We start from the raw sequence: 12,554 nt of genomic DNA, 5'->3' as shown, positions 1-12,554 counted from the left end.
ACCGGACGAGTACTTCTTTACGGTACCAAACCAAACCAAAACGGTGCAATACCGTACGCCAAACCAAAACGGTGCAATATCGTACGAGTACATCCAAACGGTACCAAACCACACCAAAACGTTGCAATACCGTACGAGTACTTCGTTACGGTACCAAACCACACCAAAACGGTGCAATACCGTACGAGTACTTCGTTACGGTACCAAACCACACCAAAACGGTGCAATACCGTACGAGTACATCCATACGGTACCAAACCACACCAAAACGGTGCAATACCATACGGGTACTTCGTTACGGTACCAAACCACACCAAAACGGAGCAATACCGTACAAGTACTTCGTTACGGTACCAAACCACACCACAACGGTACAATAGCGTACGAGTACTTCGTTACGGTACAAAACCACACCAAAACGGTTCAAAACCGTACGAGTACATCCATACGGTACCAAACCACACCAAAACGGTGCAATACCGTACGAGTACATCCATACGGTACCAAACCACATCAAAACGGTGCAATACCATACGAGTAATTCGTTACGGTACCAAACCACACCAAAAAGGTACAATACCGTACGAGTACTTCGTTACGGTACCAAACCAAACGAAAACTATGCAAAACCGTACGAGTACACCGTTACGGTACCAAACCACACCAAAACGGTGCAATACCGTACGAGTACTTCGTTACGGTACAAAACCACACCAAAACGGTACAATACCGTACTTGTACTTCCTTACGGTACCAAACCACACCAAAACGGTGCAATACCCTACGAGTACTTCGTTACGGTACCCAACCAAACCAAAATGGTGCAATACCGTACGAGTACATCCATACGGTACCAAACCACACCAAAACGGTGCAATACCGTACGAGTACTTCGTTACGGTACGAAACCACACCAAAACGGTACAATACCGTTCGAGTACTTCGTTACGGTACCAAACCAAACCAAATTGGTGCAATACCGTACGAGTACATCCATACGGTACCAAACCACACTAAAACGGTGCAATACCGTACGAGTACTTCGTTACGGTACCAAACCACACCAAAACGGTACAATACCGTTCCAGTACATCCATACGGTACACAACCACACCAAAACGGTGCAATACCGTACGAGTACATCCATACGGTACCAAACCACACCAAAACGGTGCAATACCGTACGAGTACTTCGTTACGGTACCAAGCCACACCAAAACGGTACAATACCGTACGAGTACTTCATTACGGTACCAAACCAAACCAAAACGTTGCAATACCGTACGAGTACATCCATACGGTACCAAACCACACCAAAACGGTGCAATACCATACAAATACGTCGTTGTGGTACCAAACCACACCAAAAGGGTACAATACCGTACGAGTACTTCGTTACAGTACCAAACCACACCAAAATGGTGCAATACCGTACGAGTACATCCATATGGTACCAAACCACACCAAAACGGAGCAATACCGTACGAGTACGTCGTTACGGTACCAAACCACACCAAAAGGGTTCAATGCCGTACGAGTACTTCGTTACGGCACCAAACAAAACCAAAATGGTACAATCCCGTACGAGTACATCCATACGGTACCAAACCACACCAAAACGGTGCAATACCGTACGTGTAAATCCATACGATACCAAACCACACCAAAACGGTACAATACCGTACGGGTACTTCGTTACGGCACCAAACAAAACCAAAATGGTACAATCCTGTACGAGTACATCCATACGGTACCAAATCACACCAAAACGGTGCAATACCGTACGTGTAAATCCATACGGTACCAAACCACACCAAAAGGGTTCAATGCCGTACGAGTACTTCGTTACGGCACCAAACAAAACCAAAATGGTACAATCTCGTACGAGTACATCCATACGGTACCAAACAACACCAAAACGGTGCAATACCGTACGAGTACATCCATACGGTACAAAACCACACCAAAACGGTGCAATACCGTACGACTACTTCGTTATGGTACCAAACCACACCAAAACGGTACAATACCATACGAGTACTTCGTTACGGTACCAAACCAAACCAAAATGGTGCAATACCGTACGAGTACATCCATACGGTACCAAACCACACCAAAACGGTGCAATACCGTACGAGTACTTCGTTACGGTACCCAACCAAACCAAAATGGTGCAATACCGTACGAGTACATCCATACGGTACCAAACCACACCAAAACGGTGCAATACCGTACGAGTACTTCGTTACGGTACAAAACCACACCAAAACGGTACAATACCGTACGTGTACTTCCTTACGGTACCAAACCACACCAAAACGGTACAATACCGTACGAGTACTTCGTTACGGTACCAAGCCACACCAAAACGGTACAATACCGTACGAGTACTTCGTTAAGGTACCAAACCAAATCAAAACGGTGCAATACCGTACGAGTACATCCATACGGTACCAAACCACACCAAAACGGTGAAATACCGTACGAGTACATCCATACGGTACCAAACCACACCAAAACGGTACAATACCGTACGAGTACATCCATACGGTACACAACAACACCAAAATGGTGCAATACCGTACGAGTACATCCATACGGTACCAAACCACACCAAAACGGTGCAATACTGTACGAGTACTTCGTTACGGTACCAAACCACACCAAAACGGTACAATACCGTACGAGTACTTCGTTACGGTACCAAACCAAACCAAAATGGTGCAATACCGTACGAGTACATCCATACGGTACCAAACTACACCAAAACGGTGCAATACCGTACGAGTACTTCGTTACGGTACCAAACCACACAAAAATGGTACAATACCGTTCGAGTACATCCATACGGTACACAACCACACCAAAACGGTGCAATACCGTACGAGTACATCCATACGGTACCAAACCACACCAAAACGGTGCAATACCGTACGAGTACTTCGTTACGGTACCAAACCACACCAAAACGGTACAATACCGTACGAGTACTTCGTTACGGTACCCAACCAAACCAAAATGGTGCAATACCGTACGAGTACATCCATACGGTACCAAACCACACCAAAACGGTGCAATACCGTACGAGTACTTCGTTACGGTAGCAAACCACACCACAACGGTACAATGCCGTACGAGTACTTCGTTACGGTACCAAACCACACCAAAATGGTGCAATACCGTACGAGTACATCCATACGGTACCAAACCACACCAAAACGGTGCAATACCGTACGAGTACTTCGTTACGGTACCAAACCACACCAAAATGGTACAATACCGTTCGAGTACATCCATACGGTACACAACAACACCAAAACGGTGCAATACCGTACGAGTACATCCATACGGTACCAAACCACAGCAAAACGGTGCAATACCGTACGAGTACTTCGTTACGCTACCAAGCCACACCAAAACGGTACAATACCGTATGAGTACTTCATTATGGTACCAAACCAAACCAAAACGTTGCAATACCGTACGAGTACATCCATACGGTACCAAACCACACCAAAACGGTACAATACCGTACGAGTACTTCGTTACGGCACCAAACAAAACCAAAATGGTACAATCCCGTACGAGTACATCCATACGGTACCAAACCACACCAAAACGGTGCAATACCGTACGTGTAAATCCATACGGTACCAAACCACACCAAAAGGGTTCAATGCCGTACGAGTACTTCGTTACGGCACCAAACAAAACCAAAATGGTACAATCGCGTACGAGTACATCCATACGGTACCAAACCACACCAAAACGGTGCAATACCGTACGAGTACATCCATACGGTACCAAACCACACCAAAACGGTGCAATACCGTACGAGTACTTCGTTATTGTACCAACCCACACCAAAACGGTACAATACCGTACGAGTACTTCGTTACGGTACCAAACCAAACCAAAATGGTGCAATACCGTACGAGTACATCCATACGGTACCAAGCAACACCAAAACGGTGCAATACCGTACGAGTACTTCGTTACGGTACCAAACCACACCAAAACGGTACAATACCGGACGAGTACTTCTTTACGGTACCAAACCAAACCAAAACGGTGCAATACCGTACGCCAAACCAAAACGGTGCAATATCGTACGAGTACATCCAAACGGTACCAAACCACACCAAAACGTTGCAATACCGTACGAGTACTTCGTTACGGTACCAAACCACACCAAAACGGTGCAATACCGTACGAGTACCAAACCACACAAAAACGGTGCAATACCGTACGAGTACTTCGTTACGGTACCAAACCACACCAAAACGGTGCAATACCGTACGAGTACATCCATACGGTACCAAACCACACCAAAACGGTGCAATACCATACGGGTACTTCGTTACGGTACCAAACCACACCAAAACGGAGCAATACCGTACAAGTACTTCGTTACGGTACCAAACCACACCACAACGGTACAATAGCGTACGAGTACTTCGTTACGGTACAAAACCACACCAAAACGGTTCAAAACCGTACGAGTACATCCATACGGTACCAAACCACACCAAAACGGTGCAATACCGTACGAGTACATCCATACGGTACCAAACCACATCAAAACGGTGCAATACCATACGAGTAATTCGTTACGGTACCAAACCACACCAAAAAGGTACAATACCGTACGAGTACTTCGTTACGGTACCAAACCAAACGAAAACGGTGCAATACCGTACGAGTACACCGTTACGGTACCAAACCACACCAAAACGGTGCAATACCGTACGAGTACTTCGTTACAGTACCAAACCACACCAAAACGGTGCAATACCGTACGAGTACATCCATACGGTACCAAACCACACAAAAACGGTACAATACCGTTCGAGTACATCCATAAGGTACACAACCACACCAAAACGGTGCAATACCGTACAAGTACATCCATACGGTACCAAACCAGACCAAAACGGTGCAATACCGTACGAGTACTTCGTTACGGTACTAAACCACACCAAAACGGTACAATACCGTACGAGTACTTCGTTACGGTACCAAACCGCACCAAAACGGTACAATACCGTACGAGTACTTCGTTACGGTACCCAACCAAACCAAAATGGTGCAATACCGTACGAGTACATCCATACGGTACCAAACCACACCAAAACGGTACAATACCCTACGAGTACTTCGTTGCGGTACCAAACCACACCAAAAGGGTACAATGCCGTACGAGTAGTTCGTTACGGTACCAAACAAAACCAAAATGGTACAATACCGTACGAGTACATCCATACGGTAGCAAACCACACCAAAACGGTGCAATACCGTACGTGTAAATCTATACGGTACCAAACCACACCAAAACGGTACAATACCGTAGGAGTACTTCGTTACAGTACCAAACCACACCAAAACGGTACAATACCGGACGAGTACTTCTTTACGGTACCAAACCAAACCAAAACGGTGCAATACCGTACGAGTACATCCATACGGTACCAAACCACACCAAAACGGTGCAATACCGTACGAGTACTTTGTTACGGTACCAAACCACACCAAAACGGTACAATACCGTACGAGTACATCGTTACGGTACCAAACCACCCCAAAACGGTGCAATACCGTACGAGTACTTCGTTACGGTACCAAACCACACCAAAACGGTACAATACCGTACGAGTACTTCGTTACGGTACCAAACCACACCAAAACGGTACAATACCGTACGAATACTTCGTTACGGTACCCAACCAAACCAAAATGGTGCAATACCGTACGAGTACATCCATACGGTACCAAACCACACCAAAACGGTGCAATACCCTACGAGTACTTCGTTACGGTACCAAACCACACCAAAAGGGTACAATGCCGTACGAGTAGTTCGTTACGGTACCAAACAAAACCAAAATGGTACAATACCGTACGAGTACATCCATACGGTACCAAACCACACAAAAACGGTGCAATACCGTACGTGTAAATCCATACGGTACCAAACAACACCAAAACGGTACAATACCGTAGGAGTACTTCGTTACAGTACCAAACCACACCAAAACGGTACAATACCGGACGAGTACTTCTTTACGGTACCAAACCAAACCAAAACGGTGCAATACCGTACGAGTACATCCATACGGTACCAAACCACTCCAAAACGGTGCAATACCGTACGAGTACTTCGTTACGGTACCAAACCACACCAAAACGGTACAATACCGTACGAGTACTTCGTTACGGTACCAAACCACACCAAAACGGTGCAATACCGTACGAGTACATCCATACGGTACCAAACCACACCAAAACGGTGCAATACCATACGAGTACTTCGTTACGGTACCAAACCACACCAAAACGGAGCAATACCGGACGAGTACTTCGTTACGGTACCAAACCACACCACAACGGTACAATAGCGTACGAGTACTTCGTTACAGTACCAAACCACACCAAAACGGTTCAATACCGTACGAGTACATCCATACGGTACCAAACCACACCAAAATGGTGCAATACCGTACGAGTACATCCATACGGTACCAAACCACATCAAAACGGTGCAATACCATACGAGTAATTCGTTACGGTACCAAACCACACCAAAAAGGTACAATACCGTACGAGTACTTCGTTACGGTACCAAACCAAACGAAAACGGTGCAATACCGTACGAGTACACCGTTACGGTACCAAACCACACCAAAATGGTGCAATACCGTACGTGTAAATCCATACGGTACCAAACCACACCAAAAGGGTTCAATGCCGTACGAGTACTTCGTTACGGCACCAAACAAAACCAAAATGGTTCAATCCCGTACGAGTACATCCATACGGTACAAAACCACACCAAAACGGTGCAATACCGTACGTCTAAATCCATACGGTACCAAACCACACCAAAACGGTACAATACCGTACGAGTACTTCGTTACGGCACCAAACAAAACCAAAATGGTACAATCCCGTACGAGTACATCCATACGGTACCAAACCACACCAAAACGGTGCAATACCGTACGTGTAAATCCATACGGTACCAAACCACACCAAAAGGGTTCAATGCCGTACGAGTACTTCGTTACGGCACCAAACAAAACCAAAATGGTACAATCCCGTACGAGTACATCCATACGGTACCAAACCACACCAAAACGGTGCAATACCGTACGAGTACATCCATACGGTACCAAACCACACCAAAACGGTGCAATACCGTACGAGTACTTCGTTATGGTACCAAACCACACCAAAACGGTACAATACCGTACGAGTACTTCGTTACGGTACCAAACCAAACCAAAATGGTGCAATACCGTACGAGTACATCCATACGGTACCAAACCACACCAAAACGGTGCAATACCGTACGAGTACATCCATACGGTAACAAACCGCACCAAAACGGTGCAATACGTTCGAGTATATCCATACGGTACCAAACCACACCAAAACGGTACAGTACCGTACGAGTACATCCATACGGTACCAAACCACACCAAAACGGTGCAATACCGTACGAGCACTTCGTTACGGTACCAAACCACACAAAAACGGTACAATACCGTACGAGTACTACGTTACGGTACCAAACCAAACCAAAACGGTGCAATACCGTACGAGTACATCCATACGGTACCAAACCATACCAAAATGGTGTAATACCGTACGAGTACATCCATACGGTACCAAACCACACCAAAACGGTGCAATACCGTACGAGTACTTCGTTACGGTACCAAACCACACCAAAACGGTACAATACCGTACGAGTACTTCGTTACGGTACCAAACCAAACCAAAATAGTGCAATACCGTACGAGAACATCCATACGGTACCAAACCACACCGAAACGGTGCAATACCGTACGAGTACTTCGTTACGGTACCAAACCACACCAAAACGGTACAATACCGTACGAGTACATCCATACGGTACCAAACCACCCCAAAACGGTGCAATACCGTACGAGTATATCCATACGGTACCAAACCACACCAAAACGGTGCAATATCGTACGAGTACTTTGTTACGGTACCAAACCACACCAAAACGGTAATACCGTACGAGTACATCCATACGGTACCAAACCACACCAAAACGGTGCAATACCGTACGTGTAAATCCATACGGTACCAAACCACACCAAAAGGGTTCAATGCCGTACGAGTACTTCGTTACGGCACCAAACAAAACCAAAATGGTACAATCACGTACGAGTACATCCATACGGTACCAAACCACACCAAAACGGTGCAATACCGTACGAGTACATCCATACGGTACCAAACCACACCAAAACGGTGCAATACCGTACGAGTACTTCGTTATGGTACCAAACCACACCAAAACGGTACAATACCGTACGAGTACTTCGTTACGGTACCAAACCAAACCAAAATGGTGCAATACCGTACGAGTACATCCATACGGTACCAAACCACACCAAAACGGTGCAATACCGTACGAGTACATCCATACGGTAACAAACCGCACCAAAACGGTGCAATACGTTCGAGTATATCCATACGGTACCAAACCACACCAAAACGGTACAGTACCGTACGAGTACATCCATACGGTACCAAACCACACCAAAACGGTGCAATACCGTACGAGCACTTCGTTACGGTACCAAACCACACCAAAACGGTACAATACCGTACGAGTACTACGTTACGGTACCAAACCAAACCAAAACGGTGCAATACCGTACGAGTACATCCATACGGTACCAAACCATACCAAAATGGTGTAATACCGTACGAGTACATCCATACGGTACCAAACCACACCAAAACGGTGCAATACCGTACGAGTACTTCGTTACGGTACCAAACCACACCAAAACGGTACAATACCGTACGAGTACTACGTTACGGTACCAAACCAAACCAAAACGGTGCAATACCGTACGAGTACATCCATACGGTACCAAACCATACCAAAATGGTGTAATACCGTACGAGTACATCCATACGGTACCAAACCACACCAAAACGGTGCAATACCGTACGAGTACTTCGTTACGGTACCAAACCACACCAAAACGGTACAATACCGTACGAGTACTTCGTTACGGTACCAAACCAAACCAAAATAGTGCAATACCGTACGAGAACATCCATACGGTACCAAACCACACCGAAACGGTGCAATACCGTACGAGTACTTCGTTACGGTACCAAACCACACCAAAATGGTACAATACCGTACGAGTACATCCATACGGTACCAAACCACCCCAAAACGGTGCAATACCGTACGAGTATATCCATACGGTACCAAACCACACCAAAACGGTGCAATATCGTACGAGTACTTTGTTACGGTACCAAACCACACCAAAACGGTAATACCGTACGAGTACATCCATACGGTACCAAACCACACCAAAACGGTGCAATACCGTACGAGTACTTCGTTACGGTACCAAACCACACCAAAACGGTGCAATACCGTACGAGTACATCCATACGGTGCCAAACCACACCAAAACGGAGCAATACCGTACGAGTACTTCGTTACGGTACCAAACCACACCAAAAGGGTTCAATGCCGTACGAGTACTTCGTTACGGCACCAAACAAAACCAAAATGGTACAATCCCGTACGAGTACATCCATACGGTACCAAACCACACCAAAACGGTGCAATACCGTACGTGTAAATCCATACGGTACCAAACCACACCAAAAGGGTTCAATGCCGTACGAGTACTTCGTTACGGCACCAAACAAAACCAAAATGGTACAATCCCGTACGAGTACATCCATACGGTACCAAACCACACCAAAACGGTGCAATACCGTACGTGTAAATCCATACGGTACCAAACCACACCAAAAGGGTACAATACCGTACGAGTACTTCGTTACGGTACCAAACCACACCAAAACGGTGCAATACCGTACGAGTACATCCATACGGTGCCAAACCACACCAAAACGGAGCAATACCGTACGAGTACTTCGTTACGGTACCAAACCACACCAAAAGGGTTCAATGCCGTACGAGTACTTCGTTACGGCACCAAACAAAACCAAAATGGTACAATCCCGTACGAGTACATCCATACGGTACCAAACCACACCAAAACGGTGCAATACCGTACGTGTAAATCCATACGGTACCAAACCACACCAAAACGGTACAATACCGTACGAGTACTTCGTTACGGCACCAAACAAAACCAAAATGGTACAATCCCGTACGAGTACATCCATAGGGTACCAAACCACACCAAAACGGTGCAATACCGTACGTGTAAATCCATACGGTACCAAACCACACCAAAAGTGTTCAATGCCGTACGAGTACTTCGTTACGGCACCAAACAAAACCAAAATGGTACAATCCCGTACGAGTACATCCGTACGGTACCAAACCACACCAAAACGGTGCAATACCGTACGAGTACATCCATACGGTACCAAACCACACCAAAACGGTGCAATTCCGTACGAGTACTTCGTTATGGTACCAAACCACACCAAAACGGTACAATACCGTACGAGTACTTCGTTACGGTACCAAACCAAACCAAAATGGTGCAATACCGTACGAGTACATCCATACGGTACCAAACAACACCAAAACGGTGCAATACCGTACGAGTACATCCATACGGTACCAAACCGCACCAAAACGGTGCAATACGTACGAGTATATCCATACGGTACCAAACCACACCAAAACGGTGCAGTACCGTACGAGTACATCCATACGGTACCAAACCACACCAAAACGGTGCAATACCGTACGATCACTTCGTTACGGTACCAAACCACACCAAAACGGTACAATACCGTACGAGTACTACGTTACGGTACCAAACCAAACCAAAACGGTGCAATACCGTACGAGTACATCCATACGGTACCAAATCACACCAAAACGGTGTAATACCGTACGAGTACATCCATACGGTACCAAACCACACCAAAACGGTGCAATACCGTACGAGTACTTCGTTACGGTACCAAACCACACCAAAACGGTACAATACCGTACGAGTACTTCGTTACGGTACCAAACCAAACCAAAATAGTGCAATACCGTACGAGAACATCCATACGGTACCAAACCACACCGAAACGGTGCAATACCGTACGAGTACTTCGTTACGGTACCAAACCACACCAAAACGGTACAATACCGTACGAGTACATCCATACGGTACCAAACCACCCCAAAACGGTGCAATACCGTACGAGTATATCCATACGGTACCAAACCACACCAAAATGGTGCAATATCGTACGAGTACTTTGTTACGGTACCAAACCACACCAAAACGGTACAATACTGTACGAGTACATCCATACGGTACCAAACCACACCAAAACGGTGCAATACCGTACGAGTACTTCGTTACGGTACCAAACCACACCAAAACGGTACAATACCGTACGAGTACATCCATACGGTACCAAACCACACCAAAACGGTGCAATACCGTACGAGTACTTCGTTACGGTACCAAACCACACCAAAACGGTGCAATACCGTACGAGTACTTCGTTACGGCACCAAACCAAACCAAAACGGTGCAATACCGTACGAGTACATCCATACGGTACCAAACCATACCAAAACAGTACAATACCGTACGAGTATATCCATACGGTACCAAACCACACCAAAACGGTGCAATATCGTACGAGTACTTTGTTACGGTACCAAACCACACCAAAACGGTACAATACCGTACGAGTACATCCATACGGTACCAAACCACACCAAAACGGTGCAATACCGTACGAGTACTTCGTTACGGTACCAAACCACACCAAAACGGTGCAATACCGTACGAGTATATCCATACGGTACCAAACCACACCAAAACGGTGCAATATCGTACGAGTACTTTGTTACGGTACCAAACCACACCAAAACGGTACAATACCGTACGAGTACATCCATACGGTACCAAACCACACCAAAACGGTGCAATACCGTACGAGTACTTCGTTACGGTACCAAACCACACCAAAACGGTACAATACCGTACGAGTACATCCTTACGGTACCAAACCACACCAAAACGGTGCAATACCGTACGAGTATATCCATACGGTACCAAACCACACCAAAACGGTGCAATATCGTACGAGTACTTTGTTACGGTACCAAACCACACCAAAACGGTACAATACCGTACGAGTACATCCATACGGTACCAAACCACACCAAAACGGTGCAATACCGTACGAGTACTTCGTTACGGTACCAAACCACACCAAAACGGTACAATACTGTACGAGTACTTCGTTACGGTACCAAACCAAACCAAAACGGTGCAATACCGTACGAGTACATCCATACGGTACCAAACCACACCAAAACGGTACAATACCGTACGAGTACTTCGTTACGGCACCAAACCAAACCAAAACGGTGCAATACCGTACGAGTACATCCATACGGTACCAAACCATACCAAAACGGTGCAATACCGTACGAGTACTTCATTACGGTACCAGACCACACCAAAACGGTACAATACCGTACGAGTACTTCATTACGGTACCAAACCAAACCAAAACGTTGAAATACTGTACGAGTACATCCA

The sequence above is a fragment of the Rhododendron vialii genome, chromosome 4a (assembly GCF_030253575.1).
Source record: "Rhododendron vialii isolate Sample 1 chromosome 4a, ASM3025357v1".
Taxonomy (NCBI): Eukaryota; Viridiplantae; Streptophyta; class Magnoliopsida; order Ericales; family Ericaceae; genus Rhododendron; species Rhododendron vialii.
The sequence above is the reverse complement of the archived record's forward strand: the minus strand, read 5'-3'. Positions refer to the sequence as shown.